The sequence below is a fragment of the Bubalus kerabau genome, chromosome 9, assembly GCF_029407905.1.
Source record: "Bubalus kerabau isolate K-KA32 ecotype Philippines breed swamp buffalo chromosome 9, PCC_UOA_SB_1v2, whole genome shotgun sequence".
Taxonomy (NCBI): Eukaryota; Metazoa; Chordata; class Mammalia; order Artiodactyla; family Bovidae; genus Bubalus; species Bubalus kerabau.
In genome coordinates, this window is record NC_073632.1 from 80,924,516 (window position 1) to 80,946,799 (window position 22,284).

Sequence of the window (22,284 nt, forward strand, 5' to 3'; positions counted from 1 at the left end):
CCTTGAGTGATATACATGGCTAAACATTTTTGTAATCTTAGGCAAAAATATTTACTGATTTTATTTTTCAATGTAGAAAATAGTCAAAAGCCAAGATCATCTGCTAAATTTGTTACACATGTTTTTCTGTTCTTTTAGAATGTTTGAAATGTCTTACATATGGCAAATTCTCTCTCCTTTAAAAAAGTAAATAAAGAAAATCTAATTTAAAATTAAAATTGTTTCATCCAAATGTGTTTTATAATAATTCAATTTTGTTTGAAGACTGTCATTCTTTGTTTTTATGAGGTTTAATATGAGATTAAAGATGACAGTGTCTGTGTGTGTGTGAGAGAGAGAGAGAGAGACAAGGAGAGAGAGAGAAATCTTATAAAAACAGGAAGGTGCATTGTAATGCCTGGTCAAATTCAGTGCCATTAAGATAATACTTAATTTGGGTAGTGATCTGAGTTCATCCAAAGTTTAGGCAAAATCCAGCCTTGGCCAATGCTGTGCTATGCTTAGTCACTCAGTCATATCCAACTCTTTGTAACCCCAAGGGCTATAGCCTACCAGGCTCCTCTGTCCATGGGATTCTCCAGGCAAGAATGCTGGAGTGGGTTGCCATGCCCTCTTCCAGGGGATCTTCCCAACCCAGGGATCGAACACAGGTCTCCCTCATTTCAGGTGGATTCTTTACTGACTGAGCCACCAGGGAAGCCTGATATTTGGTTCTTTAAACCATCTTCCTCATCTTTATCTTCCTCTTCCTCTTTTTCCTCATCATTACCACCACCACCATCATTATCTCTACAATTTATCAAAAAATTGCTAACTCCAAGCATAATTCTGGCTGTTTATGCACCATCTTCACAACAACCCTTCTAGGAAACTGATACTTAGATTAAGTAAACTGTCTATGCAACTAGCTAGAGAAACAGAACTAGAATTAGAATAAAATACATCTAAGTGTCAGGCCATTTCCACTAGTTTCTTAGTAAAGGCAGAGCTGTCTTCCATCTCAGCCCAGTTGCAGAACAACCCATGTGCAGGGCTCTAGGGCATGCTTCCATGGGAGCATGGAGCCAGCAGCCCTACATCACAGCACTCATGTGACCTTAGCCTTGTGACTTGCTTCTGTATCAGCTGGGATACTGTGACAGAAGTCTAGGAGAAGGAGAGTGTGTCCTCAGAGAAGGTCATCTTTAATCCTTCAATGGCTTCTCTGTGACTCTCTGATTCTAAGGCTGATTTTGCATAAGTTTCATTTTCTCTCTGTTTTTTTGTTCCCTTACTCTTAATCACTTTTTAAAAGAAGACTTAAATTTTCAGATCAGATACTGTAATTTAATAGGAATTTAAGAGGTAACTGCAGATGGTCAGAAGGTGCCAAGGGTGGTTACTATTGGCTCCTTTCCCTCCAATCCTGTAGCAAATGTTGCCATCTGCTCTCAGGGAAGAGCTCAATAAAAAATTCCATGAATAGAATTAAATTGCTTTAAATTCACTACAATTACTTCTTTTGTTGGGAAGTGTATTCAATTTATTAGATTTTTACCAATATCTTCAACCCTTAGGTATCTTGTAGAATGTGTGCTGATACAAGGCCGGAATTCAACAGAAAACATGCTATTTTTTCAATACAGATTTTAACACTTACATTATAAACAATTTTTCTATATGGAACAAAGTCTGTAAGAACTCAATAGGTATAATACAGAAAGAAGAAAAAAAGAAACCTTAGAGCCACATATACATTTTCAGATATATTGAAAAACTCTAGAAATTACATTTTAAATACCATGGGCAAGAAATGGTATGGACCTAACAGAAGCAGAAGATATTAAGAAGAGGCTGCAAGAATATACAGAACCATACAAAAAAGATCTTCATGAACCAGATATCCACGATGGTGTGATCAGTCACCTAGAGCCAGACAGCCTGGAAAGTGAAGTTAAGTAGGCCTTAGGAAGCATCACTATGAACAAAGGTAGTGGAGGTGATGGAATTCCAGTTGAACTATTTCAGATCCAAAAAGATGATGCTGTGAAAGTGCTGCACTCAGTATGCCAGCAAATTTGGAAAACTCAGCAGTGGCCACAGGACTGGAAAAGATCAGTTTTCATTCCAATCCCAAAGAAAGGCAATGCCAAAGAATGTTCAAACTATCTCACAATTGCACTCATCTCACACACTAGCAAAGTAATGCTCAAAATTCTCCAAGCCAGCCTTCAACAGTATGTGAACAATGAACCTCCAGATGTTCAGGCTGGATTTAGAAAAGGCAGAGGAACCAAAGATTCAATTGCCAACATCTGTTGGATCATCAAAAAAGCAAGAGAGTTCCAGAAAAACACCTACTTCTGCTTTATTGACTATGCCAAAGCCTTTGACTGTGTGGATCACAACAAACTATGGAACTGGACATGGAACAACAGACTGGTTCCAAATCGGGAAAGGAGTACATCAAGGCTATATATTGTCACCCTGCTTATTTAACTTATATGCAGAGTACATCAGGAGAAATGCCAGGCTGGTTGAGTCACCAGATGGAATCAAGATTGGCAGGAGAAATATCAGTAACCTCAGACATGCAGATGACACCAACCTTATGGCAGAAAGTGAAGAGGAACTAAAGAGCCTCTTGATGAAAGTGAAAGAGGAGAATGAAAAATTTGGCTTAAAACTCAACATTCAGAAAATGAAGATCATGGCATCCGGTCCCATCACTTCATGGGAAATAGATGGGGAAACAGTGGAAACTGTGTCAGACTTTATTTTGGGGAGCTCCAAAATCACTGCAAATGATGATTTCAGCCATGAAATTAAAAGACCCTTACTCCTTGGAAAGAAAGTTGTGACTAACCTAGACAGCATATTATAAAGCAGAGACATTACTTTGCCAACAAAAGTCCATCTAGTCAAGGCTATGGTTTTTCCAGTGGTCATGTATGGATGTGAGAGTTGGACTATAAAGAAAGCTGAGCACTGAAGAATTGATGCTATTGAACTGTGGTGTTGGAGAAGACTCTTGAGAGTCTCTTGGACAACAAGGAGATCCAACCAGTCCATTCTAAAGGAAATCATCCCTGAATATTCATTGGAAGGACTGATGCTAAAGCTGAAACTCCAATATTTTGGCCACCTGACACGAAGAACTGACTCATTTGAAAAGACCCTGATGCTGGGAAAGATTGAAGCAGGAGGAGAAGGGGATGGCAGAGGATGAGATGGTTGGATGGCATCACTGACAATACACATGAGTTTGAGCAAGCTCTTGAAGATGGTGAAGGACAGGGAAACCAGTGAGCTGTAGTTCATTGAGTTGCAAAGAGTTGGACACAACTGAGTGACTGAACAACAACATATGGTCAATGAATATTTGAAAATGGAGCCAAGAATAGTCAGTGGTGGAAAAGATGGTCTTTCAAATAAGTGGTGCTGGAAAAAATGGATATCCACATGCAAGAGAATGAAACTGATCCCTACCTTACACAACTCAAAAAATTAATTTGAAGTGGACTAAAGACTAAAATATAAAACATAAAACAAACTCCTAGAAGTAACCAGTAAAAGTGCCCATTGGTCTTAGCAAGGACTTTTGGGATATGACACCAAAATCATAAGCAATAAAAGCAAAAACAAATAAGTAGGACTACATCAAATTAAAAAGCTTCTACACAGCAAGAGAAACAATCAACAAAATGAAAAGGCAACCTGCAAATCATATATCTGATAAGGGATTTATATCCAAAATATGTAAGAAACTCATATAATTCAATAGCAGAATAATGACAATAATCTGAGTTTAAAAATGAGCAAAGGATATGAATAGATATTTTTCCAAATATATGTAAATAGCCAACAGGTATATGCAAATATGTTCAGCATCACTAATCATCAGGAAAATGCAAATCAAAGCTGCAATGAGATATCACTTCACACATGTTAAAATGGCTATTATCAAAGAGACAAGAGATAAAAGTTAATGAGGATGTGGAGAAAAAAGAACCCTCTAGTTCCTCTGGTTCCCATTGGTGGAAATGTAAATTGATAGTCACTATGGAAAACAGTATGGGGTAGTTAATTCAAAAAATTATAAATAAGACTATCATATTATCAGGCTTCCCTTGTGGCTCAGCTGGTAAAGAATCCACCTGCAATGTGGGAGACCTGGGTTCAATCCCTGGGTTGGGAAGATTCCCTCGAGAAGGGAAAAGCTACCCACTCCAGTATTCTGGCCTGGAGAACTCCATGGATTATACAGTCCATGGGGTCGCAAAGAGTTATACATGACTGAGTGACTTTCACTTCACTCCATCATGTTATCTAGCAATCTCACTCCTGGATATAAATTGAAAGGGGGAAAAATGACTATTTTGAAGAGATATCTGTACCCTCCTGTTTACTACAGCATTATTTACAATAGTCAAAACATAGAAAATACCCAAGTCTCCACTGCCAAACAAATAGGTAAAGAAAATGTGGCATATACATACAATGAAATATTTATCAGCCATAAAAAGAAGTAAATCCTGACATGTGGAGAACACGGATAAATTCTGAGGGCATTACGCTAAGTAAAATAAGTCAAAGAGAGAAAGGAAAATACTGAATGGTCTCACTTAAATGTGGACTATTAAAAAAAACTGAATTCATAGAAACGGTATAGATTGGTGGCTGCCAGAGGTGACATTGTGAGGGAAACAAGTGAATGTGGTCAAAGCATACCAACTTCCAGTTATAAGATGAGTAAGTTCTGGGGATCTAATATATAGTACAATGACTATAATTGATAACACTGTTTTGTATACTTGAAAGTTGCTAATAAAGTAAATTTTAAAAGTTCTCACCACACAAAAAATAAATGAATAAAATTAAAATGGTAGTATGTGAGGTGATGGATGTGTTAATTAACCATATTGTGGCATGCACTTTGCAATATATACATATATCAAATCTTCACTATGTATAGCTTCAACTTACACAGTGTTACATGTCAATTCTTTTACAATAAAATGGGGGGAGAGATTTGTTTAAAGAGCCTGATAGGCAGGTGAGAAGCTCAGCTTTCATTTCAGTGGACACATACTTCCCTTGGAACATGATATCTCTAAAGCTGAGACCAGAGTCGTAGAGATTAGATGAAAGACTTTAGTAAATGGTACATATTAAGCATTTCATGTAAAGAACTGCTTCATTATACATCCCTTACACACACACCTGTGTCTTCTGGTTCTAGAAGAATAGCACCGTGGACCATTGCCTGATGCATCCGGCAGGACAAACTCTGACTTGGCAAGATAGTATCTCCCAGCTGGTATTTTGGCAAAGCTTTAAGCACATTTTTCCATTGTTCTCTCAGGCCAGATACTTCTGAGAGATAGATCCATTGAACTGATGGATCTCAAAGGACATCAACCAAATATCTTTTTCTATAAAGTGAGTTCCTAGATCAAAAACAATGTTGTGTGGGACACCAAGAATATGTAGAAATAATTTCATAACTCTATAGCAGAAACCTAAAAAGCCATGAAAGCAAACTAAATCCTAAATAATTGTCTATTGTAGTGATAAGGATTAATTAAAGGAGCCCTCAACATGGCTGATTAAGAAATGGGAAGAAAACTAGAACTTGATGGGTCTAGAGGTAAAGGACAAACAAAGCTGATAAGCCAACCCCACTGCAAGGAAGCAGATTTACCATCCACAGAAGTGTCCAAGGACATCTGGCAACCCATGTAGGAAATGCCCACCACTTCCCAAGGGGCCTTAGGCTTGGCAAATGGGCTACCGGAGGAGTGAGTGCCTTATGGCAGAAGTAATATTCACACATCAAACAGTAGAAACCATGGGAGCTGTCCCCTGGGGGCTGTCTCACTTGTTACAGAGGCCAGACAGTAGCTGAGTATTTGTGGAGCATGGTCACGCTCTCAGAAAAAAGGCTGGACCCAAACAAGGGCTCAAGAGTTCAGAGAAGAGCTCAGATCCAGAAGTAACTATATGGTCTGAGGAGACTGACCCCAACCTACTCAGTATGTGATTTCAGGTGACAAGACTTTTCCATATAACACATGTCGGTGAGGCCAGGGTTACCAAGGTCAAGTAGAGCTGAGAAAGCAAGGATTGACACCATTGTTTTATTTATAACTCACCTATGCTTATTAAATTCTCCTTTACTTGTGTCTTATTCTTCCATATCCTCTCACCTTGACCCACATCATTTTCTATAAGAGAACCCTACATGCCTTGCTCTGGAATAGATAAGCCCCTAAATATTAGTTTTTCAGCCTTGGTCATCTGCATTCTCAGAAGAGTCGAACACTAATTTGTCCATAAAATTGCTCAACTGTGTATCGAACTGCATTGGTTATTTCAAAGGTATTAAGACAAAGTAACAAGGATTTACTTTCAGGAACCTTGTAATCACTCCCATATAGAGTACCACTGTAAAGGTTGCCCATTTTGACATCAATATAACATCCTGGACTCCCTTGGAGAGCATTTTATAAGCAGAGTGGTGTTGCAATTGCTAAGGCAGCTGCATTCTTTCTGGAGAATAGCAAAGAGTCTTTGAAGCCATCAAAAACATGTAGTCATTGTGTATGTTAGCACTGCCCTTGAAATAACAAAAGCCTTTTGATAGGAGTTCTAAGCTACAAGTGTTTCCAGGGATGCTTGAGGATAATGGGCATAGACTCACACTCCTGCATTTACAGTTGACTCATCTCTTTTGTGACTCTTCCTGGTGAACAAAAAACAAGAATGAAATAGACATGAAATGAACATATACTGTGTTGTGTGGGGGAAATTTTACCTAGTTTTCAAAGAAATGGTTTAGCACACTGAGTTCAAATATAGGGAATTGTGGGAGTTAAATGAGTTTATAAAGTACCCACGGCTGTATTCAGTCCAAATATGAGTCAAAGAATCCAACAAAACTCATATTATAAATATGTCAAAGAGAATCAGATTAGGGCTTTGTGAATTTCTGAGGGCTTTTCAAGTTAAATCACCAATTTTAAAAAATGAATAAATGCCAAAGTAAAACCTTTTCTTAACAAAAACACTCTAATAGTCGGCAAACAAAGCAACAATTTCTAAATCTCTGCTGATCCCTTGGTAGTCCAAACCTCTTACCATGGCCTTCAAGACTGTAGTATCTGAGTTTTTATCCACATGACAGCTTCACCTTTCTTTCTGTCACACAGGTTGCCTTGCAGCTAATTTTTTTTTTTATATTTTGGGTTTTTGCACATTAAGTTTCCTTTTTCCTAGAAAAGTCTGCCTTCCTCCATATTCACCTTACATGACTGGCTTCTTCTAATCCTTTAGGTCTCAGCCTAAATGTGACTTTCTAAGAGAGATCTTCCTAAAATTTTGGTTCAAAGCAATCTCCACACTAGCAGGCTTTTCATGGAAATTCACAAGCTAATTGTGAAATGTTTATGGCAATGCAAAGGGCCAAGAATACCCAAGAGAATCTTGAAGAAGATACCAAAAAGCACCAAGGGTAAAAGAAAAGAATGATAGATTGAAATACAATAACATAAGAAATCTTCAGCTAATGATACCATTAAGACTGTGAAAAAGGCAAGACACAAATGTGTATGTGTGTAGGTGTGGGTTTGTGTAGTCTTGCATCCAGATATATAAAGAATTATTCTAAATCAATTAGAAAAAGAAAGACGACCCAGTAGAAAAATGGGCAAAAAAACCTGCACAAAACTCCACAGAATAAAATAAACAAATGACCTATTAACAAATGAAGATACTCAAAAACCTTAGTCATCAGAGAAATGCAAATTAAAACCACATTAAGAAAAAACACATACACACCCTCTAACATAGCTAAAATTTAAAACTCTGACAATATCAACTCTTAGTAAGGATGTGGAAACAATTAGTTATTGCTGTTTAGTCACTTAGTCATGTCCAACTCTTTGCGACCCCATGGACCACAGCACTCCAGGCTTTCCTGTCCTTCACCATCTCCCAGAGTTTGCTCAAACTCATGTCCATTGAGTCAGTGATTCCATCCAACCACCTCATCCTCTGTCATCCCCTTCTCCTCCTGCCTTCAATCTTTGCCAGCATCAGGGTCTTTTCAAATGAGTCAGTTCTTCGCATCAAGTGGCCAAAGTATTGGAGCTTCAGCTTCAGCATCAGTCCTTCCAATGAATATTCAGGGTTGATTTCCTTTAGGATAGACTGGTTTGATCTCTTAAAGTCCAAGGAACTCTCAAGAGTCTTCTCCAACACCACAGTTCAAAAACATCAGTTCTTCAGCACTCAACCTTCTTTACGGTCCAACTCTCACATCTGTACATGACTACTGAAAAAACTATTGCTTTGTCTATATGGACCTTTTTTGGCAAAGTGATGTCTCTGATTTTTAATATGCTGTCTAACCTTGTCATAGCTTTTCTTCCAAGGAGCAAGCATCTTTTAATTTCATGGCAGCAGTCACTGTCTTCTGTGATTTTGGAGCCCAGAAGAAAAAAGTCTGTCACTGTTTCCATTTTTTCCCCATCTATTTACCATGAAGTGATGGGACTGGATGCCATGATCTTAGTTTTTCAAATGCTGAATTTTAAGCCAGTTTAAATTCACATTAATTTCTGTAGGAGTTAAATTCACATTAATTGCTATAGGAGTGTAAACTGGTACAACCATTTTGAAAAATAAAATTGGTACATCTACTAAAGCTGAGCATATAACATTCACAGTCAGCTATACAGTCACTCCTTGTTATCTGCAGGGAGACTGGTTCCAGGATCCCCATGGATACCAAAATCCATGGATGCTCAAGTCCCTTATATAAAATGATGTAGTATTTGCACATAACCTACTACATCCTCCTATATACTTTAAATCACCTAAAGATTACTCATAATGCCTAAAACAATCTAAACACTATGTAAATAGTTGCTGGCATGTGTCAAATCCAAGTTTTTCTTTCTGGAACTTTCTACAACTTTTTTTTCTCAAAATATATTTTATCTGCAGTTGATTGAATCTGCCCATGTGGAGGGGCACCTGTACTGTGATCTAGCAATTTCTCTCCTAAGTGTATAAACAAGACAAATGTATGCATATGCTTTGCAGACAGCATGAAAAAGGTACATAACAGCACCTCAGAATATAATAGCTTGAAATTGGAAACAGTGCAAATATCCACCAAGCACCGAATGGGAATGGTTAAGTAAAATGCGACTTAACCATTCATACAACAAAATACCAAAGAGCAATTTTAAAAAAGCAAACATTTAACAATATAGAGGAATCTCACAAATACATGTTGAGTGAAGTAAGCTAGACACAGAAGCCTATACACTATATGACTTCATTTACATAAACTGAGAAAACAAACTGATCTATGGTGCTCTTGCAGTAGTGGAAAACACCATTTGCCCACATTAAAATTTTTTTAAATAGTATGTAGAACTAATGAAAATGTATTTCTCTTTCCCACACTATATTTCCATGTCTTTCTTCTCCATCTTCATGTGATTAATTAACCAGATAATTTCTAGGTCAGAACTTCCAAAGCAATGACAAGGACAAACTGTGAAGACATGCTGAGTTCAGCATATGGGTAAACATATTTGTCCAGTAAAAACTGAATGTTTCTTTAAAGAATAAAACCATATATTTGAAACAAAACAAAATAAAAATGTATGCATTCATGCACACTCATATACTCAAAAACACAGGATCAGCCTAGGACTTTGCTAAGATTTCATATATAAAAATAATATGAGCAAGGGTTTCCCTCCCTCTAGAGTGGTAAGTTGTGAGAAAAAATGGAATCTGGAGTTGCCTACAGTCATTTTCCCAAACCATGAGCAATAAGCCATCCTTTTTAGATAATAGATAAAAATGAGGCCAATATGTAAGCGAGGTCAAGAGAAGCAGAATGTAGAGACAGAGCCCTGAAACAAATTTGAGCCCTTTGATTCATAACTTTTTTTTCTGCTTTGAAGAGTTTGCATTGTGTTTTCATTATTTGCAGTTAAAAGTCCTCGGGTACTATAGACCAGAAGACAAATATATAGAAAAAACATTTGGGGAAAATTAAAGATATCTGTCTGTGTTTAAGCTATATAGGTTTCCATTAGGCATATTTAAAAAATTTTCCAGACTGTTTTAGCAAACTTCCTATAGTTACCAATTCTTTACCTTGAGTTGGTTTAATGATGTCTGTCAAGTCTTTCACACTCAATTCTTTCAGATAAACTCTAAATTATTCATTTTTTAAAAAATACATAGGTTCCTTGCACACCCACTAGAGCCATTTTAAATGTTTAAATGATCATAGCATCTTCATCAACAGAAGTCTGGGGAAGGAAAAGGGGACAAAATTCAGAGCAACCATTTCCACAGTTTTGATTAACTTTGTGAAACAGTGTGTCAAGAGAAAACATCAGGAATTAAATTGAGTTTTCTGTATTAGTTATAGATTTTATTTTCTCATAAATTTTAAACTTCATCTAAGGTGCTTATTTCAGGCTCCCAAATCAATATAGTTTTTTTGCATTACTAATATTTGGAAAGGTCAAGTATTTCAAAACATATTTTACATCATGAGTTACCCCAAGAAAAGAATATCTGTTTCTGGTCATTTTAAGGAATGTTGTTAAAAATTGTCTGCATATAAGTTCAAAGGCTGTGATTTAAAAAACTAATTTCTGCTATTGAATAACCTGCCATTTGGTTTGTAAAGAGATATCTTCTCCATGACTTATGAATAGTCATCAAAGTAAAAGACAGTAACTGTTCCAAAGAGCAAAGCCATGAGAAGCCCCACAACTTCAAGTATCTCACCTCTTCTAGGAAGAATGGGAGGCAATGGAGTAGTATGATATTAAACTTAGAACCCAGAAAACTTGAAACTGATTTGTATACGTCAAAGAAAGAAGAGAAAATAGAAAACATGTCCTTGGGTATTGAGAATTAGTATAAATCCTGTGGGGCTTCCCAGGTGGCGCTAGTGGTAAAGAACACGTCTGCCAATGCAGGTCACACACCAGGCACTAGTTCAAGCCCTGGGTCTGGAAGATCCCCTGGAGGAGGGTACAGCAACCCACTCCGGTATTCTTGCCTGGAGAATCCATGGACAGAGGAGCCTGGGGGACTACAGTCCATGGGATTGAAAAGAGTCTGACATGACTGAAGCTACTTAAGCACACATAAGCCTTGTGATCTAGACCAAAACTCAAGAAATAAACCTAAGGAATTCAAACTAAAAAATGCTTATATTCTTAATGTTCACAATCACTCCATGAATCTTTATCACTGGGGACCAAAACAGCAGGGACAAATAAACTATCATATGAACATATCCAAACTACTGAGAAGTAACTCAAAATATGTATCCTGGGGATGATTGTTCATACCCATCAGTCACACTGTCAAGAAGCAAAATATATTTACTATTGAAAACCTAGTCAAACAAGTAACCTACTTTACCTTACAGTCATAACCTAAGTACAGCCCCTCTCCTGTTAGTGCATATGTACATATGTATCTAGAGTAACATGTCATTGTTAATCATTTATATTTTTCAATTTTTTATACACTGCAAACAATGGTTTTCAAAAATTAAGGAGAAAATACAAAATCTCCAGGGGTCATAGCAATTCATCTTCAAACAATGCAAATCCAACAACACATGAGTCATACACTATGTGAGTCAGTCAGATCAGGGGCTGTGCTAAACTGGTGATTCATCATTAAATTGAATTCACATTCATGCTTTTCCTGTCACTCGAAGGCAAACACAAGAGGTTAAATTATTTTTTAAATGTATCTTCTTGACAAACACACCAGATTTTCAAGTGAAACTGGTAACTTAGTTTGATTTCAAGCTTCTCCAAAGTAAATCAAATATTGGAAGTAAATACCTCAGCCTAGACTGAGTTCTGTGTATCAAAATCCACCAAGAGGTATCAATCACACAGAAGAGAGAACCTGGAATGCCAGGTCTCAACCTTCTATAAGCACATCAGGGGCTTATAAAGGGTAATCAAAGTAAGGCAGAGGGGGCACTGAGTTCCCATGCTCTTCCTGTGGAATGTGGGCAGATCTTTGTATTTCCCTGAATCCCAGCTTCACTGCCGATGAAATTTAAGTGATGCAAATTAGCCTACATGTCACACCAGTTAGGGTGGAGACTGAATGTATGGTTTGCTCACTAAACCCCCAGAAGAAAAATGAAAAGCATCTCTACTTGGGCCCTGGGCCAGCAACACCTGTCATTCCCACTTACTATTGCTTTTGAATTAAGGCATTCATTCTTAAATATAAATATCATCGTCCAAGCCCAATCCCAAACCAGCTAAATTACCATGTCTGGAGGTGGGGTTGAGGCACACACTGGTCATTGTTATAAATTACCCCAGTGATTCTGATTCATTGAGATCTGTGAGAAGAGTCGCACAGCTTTTATTTCATCTGGGAACTAACTTGTTAGAAATGAAATTTCTGGGCCCCACTTCAGATGGACTGAGTCAGACATTTTGGGGACAGGATCTAGCAATATGATCTGAATTTTCATAAGCCCTCCAGGGGATACTGACGTAAGCTAAACTTATAGAATATTTCAATGGAATAAGGTATTAAAGATTCCAGTTAAAATTCAATGTTATCTAGAAATAGTATCATGTTAAATCACTACACTGACTGTAGTACTTTTATTTAACTTGTTCCTGAAAGAAAAGGACAGACAATAATAAAACTTAGATGGAAGAAGAAGTAGAAAAGAAGCTGTCCGACACAAGCATAATGTGAGGCACAAATACGAGCCACTAATACAAGCCACTCTGTAGTATCACATTTTCTAGCTTTTATTTTTTTATAATTATTAAAAGATAAAAAGAGGACTTCCTTGGTGGTCCAGTAGTTAAGAGTCTGCCTGCCAATGCAGGGGACATGGGTTCTATCCCTAGTATGGGAACCAAGATTCTGCATGCAGTGGGGGCACCTAAGCTCACCCATCGCAAGTACTGAAGCCTGCTCGCCCTAGAGCCCATGCTCTGCAATAAGAGAAGCCACCGCAGTGAGAAACCCAAGCACCACCACTAGAGAGTAGCCCCTGCTCACCAACTGCAGAAAGCCTGCGTGCAGCAGCACAGACCCAGCTCAATCAAAAATGAAATAAATACAAAATAATAAATAAATAAATATTAAAAGACAGGTAAAACTACATTGAATAATACTGATGCAACCTAGTCAATCCAAGATGTTATCACTTCAACATTAATCAATATAAAAATTATTGGTGAGACATTTTACATTGTTTTAATACCAAGTCTTCAAACTCGGGCATGTATTTTTCACTTAACAGTTGCAATTTGGACCAGCTGTATTTCAAGCTCTCAATAGCCTATTGCAGCCAGTGGCTACCATATTGGATAGAACACATCTAGATGTCTGCTTCTCAAACTTCAGCATACAGATGAATTACTTCGGAATCATAGAAAGGCACAGTCTGATTTAGTAGATCCAGCATAGGGCTGCAATCTCTTTTCTTATAAGCTTCCAGGCCTGGCCAGCTACACAATTTTTTGAGGACAAATGCAAGATGATAATGCAGGGTTCCTTGTTTAAAAAGCAGAAAAAAATTACCTTCAAGGGTTTTAAAATATGAAATTTCTTCCTCTTTCCTATGATCTCTCTTCAACCCATCATAATGTTTTGTCTTTGCTAATTAATGTTACACAGCTTGGGCACTGGATAGGGAGGAGACAGGAGTGTGGAGAAGGGGTTGAGCAGAGAACTTCACAGTCAAAGAGGGGCTACCCTGTAGTTCTACACGTGTGAATGTGCCACTTCATCTGTTGTACTTTATTTTATTTATTTATTTATTTTTTGGCCACAACATGCAGCTTGTGGGATCCTAGTTCCCTGACCAGGGATTGAACCTGTGCCCTTGGCAGTGAAAGAGTCCTAACCACTGGACCACCAGAGAATTCCTGCTGTTGTTCTTTATGTTATAAAACCTGAAACTCTACATACAGAATGAATAAATCTACATACACAGTAGTTCTAAAATTTCCAAGATTTTATACCACAAAAGTAGGTTTTTTTGCTTCCCTGTGAGGAGAAATTTCCTCTTTCAAACCTGAATCCCTTTACCTCCTAGAAAAGGAGGCTTGACGCTGAGAATCCCTGGCTGCTGCTGCTAAGTCACTTCAGTCATGTCTGACTCTGAATGACCCCACAGATGGCAGCCCACCAGGCTCCCCCGTCCCTGGGATCCTCCAGGCAAGAACACTGGAGTGGGTTGCCATTTCCTTCTCCAACGCATGAAAGTGAAAAGTGAAAGTGAAGTCGCTCAGTCATGTCTGACTCTTAGCAACCCCATGGACTGCAGCCTACCAGGCTCCTCTGTCCATGGGATTTTCCAGGCAACAGTACTGGAGTGGGTTGCCATTGCCTTCTCCAGAGAATCCCTGGCAGTTTGACTCAAATGAGACAAATAAGCTGATCTTTTAAGTAAAGAGAGGTGTTTAAAGAAAAAGCCAACATCAAAGAATTCTGACCTTTCCCTCCCAGGATCGTCCTCCTGACATGCTGACCCCAAAACACACAGAACCTGACCATTTATCAGAAATAGTGTAGATAAATTGGACATAGTTGGAAACTCTTATCCCAACTTTTTAATTAACTGATTGATAATCTTCCTTAAATCACAAAGGTTCTGAGGTGACTTAAAAGAATATATGCCATATAAGTATACAATGAAAATAAACACCAAGAAAGATATAAATCAGATTATATTGTTAGAATCAGAGGAAAGAGCAGGACAACACTTTATAGGCCAAAGTGTCCAGTGGGGTAACAATGGTTGGTTTGCAAATCATTTCTCGCCACCCAAAGTAAAAATGGGAACTCTCCGTTTTATTGTTTTCATACATCCTTCATTAGGAGAAAATACCAGTTTCCCAGAGAAAGCAAAAGACTTTCTGTGCTTAAATCTGAAAGAAATTACTCACCTGGATGCTAAAAATTATGTTGGAGCCTGTTTTCAACAATATTAGAAGGGGGAGAGTGGGGAAGTTGCCAAAACAGACTTCCTCACCTATTTTTTATGGTTTCTTTGTAAAAGGCAAAAGCACACTTGAAAATATGAAATAGAACTAATAGGTCTGTATTCCCTGTCAATTCATTCCTATGATTCAATTCCATATTGGATTAGTATATGTACATATGTTCTCACAGTTGATATCGATGATTGGTTGGGAATATTCCCTGGAAAAGGAAATGGCAACCCACTCCAGTATTCTTGCCTGGAAAATTCCATGAACAGAGGCGCCTCGCAGGCTACATGTAGTCCATGGGTCAGAAAGAGTCAGACACAACTGAGCACACACACACATGGGGTAGACGGCAAGTGGATGCGTAGGACTTGCTGACAAGCGTCATACGAGTTCTTTGAGCTGACGAGGTCTACTGTTGATTGGTTATCTGACACTACGACAAGCTGCAACAGAGACAGAGTGGACAGGCATGGTTGCGTGGTCTCTGATGAAAACGGCAGGATCCCACCTGAAGGCCAAGTTCTTATAACCTATCACTATGCTTATGGCTGAAAGCCACCTTCTTCTTCTATCTCTTAGAAAGCGAGTCATGCCTTTCTTAATACACAGAGTGAAAATTGGATAATGCAAAAGAGTGCAGCATTTATTGAACTTACACTAGTGACTACAATAACCGGTAGCCTCTTGAAAATGTTCAGATCTTCTGGATTAGAGTAAATGATCCAGCTCTAAATAAAATGTCAGCCTGCCAGTGTCAAACTGCTAATACTAAAGTGTTAGTCACTCAGGCGTGTCCAACTCTTTTCGATTCTAGGAATTGAAGCCCTCCAGACTCCTCTGTCCATGGAATTCTCCAGGCAAGAATACTTCAGTAGGTTGCCATTGCCTTATCCAGAGGATCTTCCCATCCCAGGGATTGAACTCAGTTCTCCTGAATAGCAGGTGGATTCTTTACCATCTGAGCCACCAGGGAATGCTAAAGTAGTTATTAAAATAGAACCAAGATACATGACCAAATGAGGTGACTGTAACATGTGAAATATGTGAAGCCCGTTTTGAGCATGAAATGAATGTCTTCTGCAGATGCAGAATCATAGAGATCAAGAGGAAACTATCAATAAAGGGTCTATTACTAATAAATTACAAATTCTTTTATTTCAGAAATAATTTGCAGACCTTTGAAATCAAAGTGTATAGATTAGTGTGTGAAGTAACAAAGGGATAGGTAAGCAGTAAAGAGTCAGTGGGCATGGGAGTCTGATATCAAGAGAAAGAGAAAACAGACTTTTTACAGGGTGAAGAGATGGAGAAACAATTACTTATCAATGTAAACTATGAACTTCAAGTTCTAAAATTCTATAAGAATATGATCATAAAGCAAGTAATAGATTTTGGTCTTCAAATCAACTCTCTCATATCTGTTTTAGGTATGAAAAATTCTGGATGGCTACTTCAGTTTACAGTAAAGTTAATGTATACACTTCAGAACTTAAACAAAGCATCATCACTTTTACATGCTAAGAATTTATTGTTTTGCCATAAAATTGGAACTCTGATTTCTTGAGAATTTATTGAAGACATTTCTAAAATCCAACAAATGGTTAAAAGATGTGTCAATAGTCACTCTTGTTTTAATTAGTTTTTTTATTTTAGCTGCTATACATTATTATTTTAATTAGAGTTTTTACTACTAGTATTCACTTTAATGAACTGGATGTCATTCTTAATTGAAGAAAAGCAGTTTAATATCATCTGAAATTTGGTGGAGCCTTTGTAAAGTTGATTTTTATCCAAAGATGGATCTTAAAAGTGCTTCAACCTCATAAATTTGGAGCCAAAGTCATGTCAGTTTAACTTGAATGCTCAGTGACCCAAGAAGAAGCTTACTAACAGCTTTATTAGGCAAAGGAATATTGCTGAGTCTAGTAAAATTCTCACTGTCCAATCAAGTCTTCAGCAACTGAATTCATTCTCATTCTCTTCAACTTCACAGCAGAAAGAATAACCTTGAGATGCAGGTCTCCCGGGGACTCAGCCTGCTGGATTCAGAGCCCAGCACCGCTATGAAATTAACACCATATTTCCATCCTCTGCAGAGGAATTCGTGAGTGGTCGGAACTCCCACTCCGTATCACAGGTCACAGTTTGTAATCACAGACTGATGTGATTATTTAATTCATGTCTGTTCGTCCAATAGAACATTGTTGTGCACATGGTGGGCACAGGGCTTACTTTGCACACCTCACTGCCCTGCATGGTGCCAAGCCCTCACTGGCACATGATGCATGTTCATTGACTGAATAAGTGACAGTGTATGCTGGGAACAGACTAACAAACTTCATTATGTCTGCCTTACCCTTAATCCAAATGGGGGGAACATAGAGAGATTTGGTTCTGAATCTCATTTATACTTTAAGTTTTTCTAGTTATATTCTGTATAATATTTTAGTTAGACTATTTTGGTTTAAAGAGTATGTTTTGATTGATAGGCATTTCCTGCATTCACCTTTATTTGGTAAACAACATATATGAGTGAATCACTGTGTAATACCCAGGCGGGTGCAAGGTGGCACAGAGCTAAGCGACAATGACAGAGAAGCTGCCCAGGACACAAGGGCCAAGAGGGGCCGAGGGCTTTTAGGAGACCATAGCCTCATAACCAAATTACATCTACTTTTGGGAGAGTTGCTGTTCAGGATATGACTGTGCATGGTCTGGAGGCTGCCATAGACGTCAACATAGAATCTCTGATCTTCTCTCATCTCCTCATTCTTCTCTCTCACTATCACCTCCTACACCCAAAGCTGGGGAGGGCTAAGAGATCCATGTTAGAATGAAGAGATTGTATTTTCCTATTTCCTGCCTTAAGCTTTTGACAGGAAATCTTGACATTTTTCTTTCTCCTTTAGATTGATTTTTTAACAGGATAGATTAAATTAGAATCTCCTCCCGCCCCATCTTCAATCTTTTAATGCATGTGTGTGTGTGCGTGTGTGTATAGACAGATGGATGTGTGTGCTTAGTCACTCAGTCATGTCCAACTCTTTGGACTGTAGCCCACCGGGCTCCTCTGTCCATGGGAACTCTCCAGGCAAGAACACTGGAGTGGATTGCCATGCCCTCCTCCAAAGGAATCTTCCCAACCCAGGTCTCCCACATTGCAGGTGGATTCTTTACCATCTGAGCCACCTAGGAAGCCCAAGAATAATGGAGTGGGTAGCCTATCCTTTCTTCAGGGGATCTTCCCAACCCAGGAATTGAACCAGGGTCTCCTGTATTACAGGCAGATTCTTTACCAGCTGAGCTACCAGAGAGATAAATAGATGGATAGACAGATAGATGATTAGGTTGTTAAGGGCATTAGAACTTTTTTTTCTCTCTAGGGAAACAATCCGGCGAGGTAATCAGACAAGCACTGCTCACTCAACCACCCCTGATCTAAAGGAGAAGGTCAGCCCGCACTGGGTGGTGGATGGGGGGGACGGGGTGGATTGTGAGGCAGGGTCAGTCCTTCTGGTTGTCCCAGAAAGGGTTTCCTTTCTCAGTGCTCTTTGGTCAAACTCCGGGGTGCATCTGGCACCGATTTCTTATGCTGATCACAGCACCTTCTGCCTACTTTGCCCTTCACTTCCATGTGAAGAATTCCAGGTTCCCAAATTATCCTCTCCATTCCACTCACCCCCACCCAGTCCCTCTGTACCCAGATCCAGGAAGCCAGACGGCAGACCTACAATGCTGATACACTGGTAAGAGTTAAAGCAATTACACTTTTTATATTCTATTTATATTTATAATATATTTATATATGTAATCAGAGCAGTAATATATTTATGTCTGAAACCAAATTTAATGCCTTAAGCAGAGAGAAGTGAATCTCTACAGGTGGAGCACAGGGCAGGAAGATGCCCTGAGCCAGCAAAGGTGGGAGAATATTAAAGGCTAACAATGGTGACGATTGGATTAGGGGCTGCGGTTCTTGGAATACACAAATACATATAAGCAGGTCAGCTTACTTGGTAATACATCTAAAACTGGTGAGACAAAAAATCAGACACAAGCATTTGGGAAACATGAAGGAAGCAAGCCAAAAAGAGCTGTTTAGTTGGTGACATTCCTTTTAGTTTGGGTCAGAGGGTCACTGTACAAATACACTGTGTTCACACTCCACCAGCCAAGCGTTCACCACTTGACCCCTCAACCACTGCTCCCTTAAATCTAGGTCACTAAACAAATTCCTCTCCATGTATGCCTTTTCTGAAAACCTGGATCTTAGTGTAGATGGTTTGAACTCTGTTTATTAACCGAAGCTACAGAGAAATGCCTTACTGTCCCATGCTCTGAGGGCATGAAGACTTAGATTCCTTTCCCCCTTTAGCTTTCCTCAGTGAATTTTCCCAGTAATCCACAAAGAGAAGTAGGAGTCACTTTAAACAATTTTTTCAGTTTTCATCTCTCAGTGACCTTGAGCCGTAAAGTTAATCGTTACTATTAAAGAAGCTCTCTATCGCTTACAATTGAGAACAGAACTGAACTTTTTCTCAAAAGCATCTTCAAACCCAGCCAAGTTTTACAGAAATCAGAAAAAGCTTTCCCTTGGTCAGGGGAGAGGAATGGGCAGGCCCAGGTGAGGCAGGAAGCTAATGATGGGCCAAGCAATGTGGGGAAAAGCAGCACCACCATGATTCCAAGACGGGCCCCACTGGTTCTCGAGGCCAAATGCTACTGTGGCAGCAGCTCTGTAGTTCCCCTTTGCTGCCATTCCTCTATCTTACCTCTTCTTCCTCTTCCTTGCCCTTTTTATACAGAAGAAAAACAGCAGTGATGAACCATCGCACAGCATCTTATCTTCAGTACTTTAGTTTGCTAACTATGTAGGCTGAGTGCCTGGTCAGCATCCTGTGTGTCGCATCTACTCCCCTCTCCCTGGTTTGGTCTCCCTGGACTTCTCTGATGGCTCAGCAGGTGAAGAATCCACCTGAAATATAGGAGACACAGGAGATCCACGTTTGATCCCTAGGTTGGAAAGATTCCCTGGAAAAGGGCATGGCAACCCACTCTAGTATTCTTGCCTGAAAAATCCCATGGACAGAGGAGCCTGGCAGGCTCGAGTCCTGGTGTCCCAAAGAATCAGACCCAACTGAGCAACTAAGCAAGCACAAAAACCTCAAATCTAATCTAACCTAGCCTTTTCCCTCCCAAATTCCTCATCTTCTGTCCTCCCCAACATGGAGACCTACTTATCCAGGGTCTAATCACATAACCTCCTTGGTTCCTAAGAGGATGAGTCTCATGAGGCCACATCCAATAGTTTTTAATAGTTTCAGAGAATCTGCAAAACAAGGCTGTCTGATGCAAACAGGGAGCAATTTTATGAAGAAATGTGCTTATGGAGACAGAGAAATCAAGAAGACGTAGCCTTAGGCATCAATACGGGCAGAAGAGAAATCCAACTGTGAGAGCAAATGGCTACTGGAGCATTACCAGTCCACCTGCAGTTGTAAGATATTCAATAAAGAGCAAGGACACAAAAGGGGCCACCACCATAGGTCACACATGCACCAAGTATTTTAAATACATTAATTCAATTCCATTCCACAAATATTAAGAGCTGACAATGAACCAGGTGCTATGACACATGCCAGAGAAACAAAACATATGTTTCCTGTCTTCACAGAACCTGTAGCTTAATGGGCAAGAGACTTATTCTATGGAATGAAAAGTGATCTGATGGGAGAAATGGGTGAAATCAGGATCCCCAGGAGGATTCCTACGTAGCCAAGGTCCTGGAAGCTTCTGTATACATTAACATCTCGGCTGGGAACTGAAAGCTGAGCAGGAATTACCCAAGCAAAACTGAGAGTTTAGTCTTGGCCACAGCCCTGTGAGACGGGTTCTACTTTCCCAGGAAGATAATCAAGCCTTGCAGGGTAAATAGTTACTCGAGCTCCCAAATCCAGTCAGGGGTGGATAAGGGCTGGGTCCTCAGGACACTCGAAGCCCAAGGCTGGGCTGGATCCTTGTACCACACCACACCTCTCACCAGACCTCACTTCTTTATCTCTTCTAGCCACCTGTCAGGATGGGAATATCTGGCGAGAAAGGAAGGGAGGACGAGGCTGACCTGTGGGGATCTTATCACTAAGCAACCAGATTCCCCGAAACAGCATCCTTCCAATCACCTCAGAGTTCCTGAACATTCTCTCTTCCCAGGACAAGTTTGAGTGTTCAAGTAAACATGTTCCTGGAAAAAGGCATGCAGAGGGTTTCCAAAACCAAACAGAAGCTTTATGTGGAGCAGAATTATTCTGAGGCCCTTCAAAGCGAAGTCTTTTGCAAACACTGTAACATCCCTGTTCTTGTAAAAGGAGGTGCACCTGGATTATTGGGAACTGGCTTTTCATATCACAGCAAATCTCAGGAGGTCAGAGACTGTTCAGAGACCATAGGAGAAAAAAACTTTCTTAAAATGTTGGCTTTAACTCTGACCTCATTCATAGGCTCAAAATCCGCTGAGAAGAACATAATAAGGTAATTGACGTAAATGCCCACTACTAAGTATATTTATTTAAAACCTGAGTGGCAAAAGGTAAACATTGTAAGATATTAATGAAGAAATAAAATAAATATTTGACTTTTCTTATTCAGTGATATCAAGCTTGTTTGGAAACCTGCTTGCCAGATTTGAGCCCAACATCTTGTAGGTCACATGAAAGTCTGCTGAAGTAAAGAAAATTTTCTTTTGATGTGAAAGAAGGTGAGAGGCAGGTAGCCTGTGTTGGACACATAGATGTAGAGAAGTCATCGCCACTGGAAGTCTGTTTGCTGTGCAGGTGACGAAAAGAAACACAGGCTTTACTTTGCACTCAGAGACCAAGATAGAAATAAATATCCTTGCAACCAGTCTAGGCAAGGAAGTCTTCTGAGGATGCTAGCTGAGCCTTCAAGGAGATTCATGTAAGCTGAAAATGTGCACAAAGCTCACATACCTGCTGACTGGCCTGGATATCTCTGGCAGACACCTGAAAGCCTCATTTTGGTGAGCTGCGTTTCTTTCTCAGCTCTCTGCCCTTCTTCACACAGCAAAGTTCAAAAAGCCTTCTGTTGGGAGAAGCCTTTCTGGCTGCAGCCTTTTTAACTGTTAGCAGGTTGCTACTGGGAGCCTGGCGCCAGGTGAATGCCAACTGCCAGCTCTCTCTCTTTTCTAACACCAGACATTCACCCTGACCTAGTGCTCATCTCACACTTTACTATTCCGACCGAA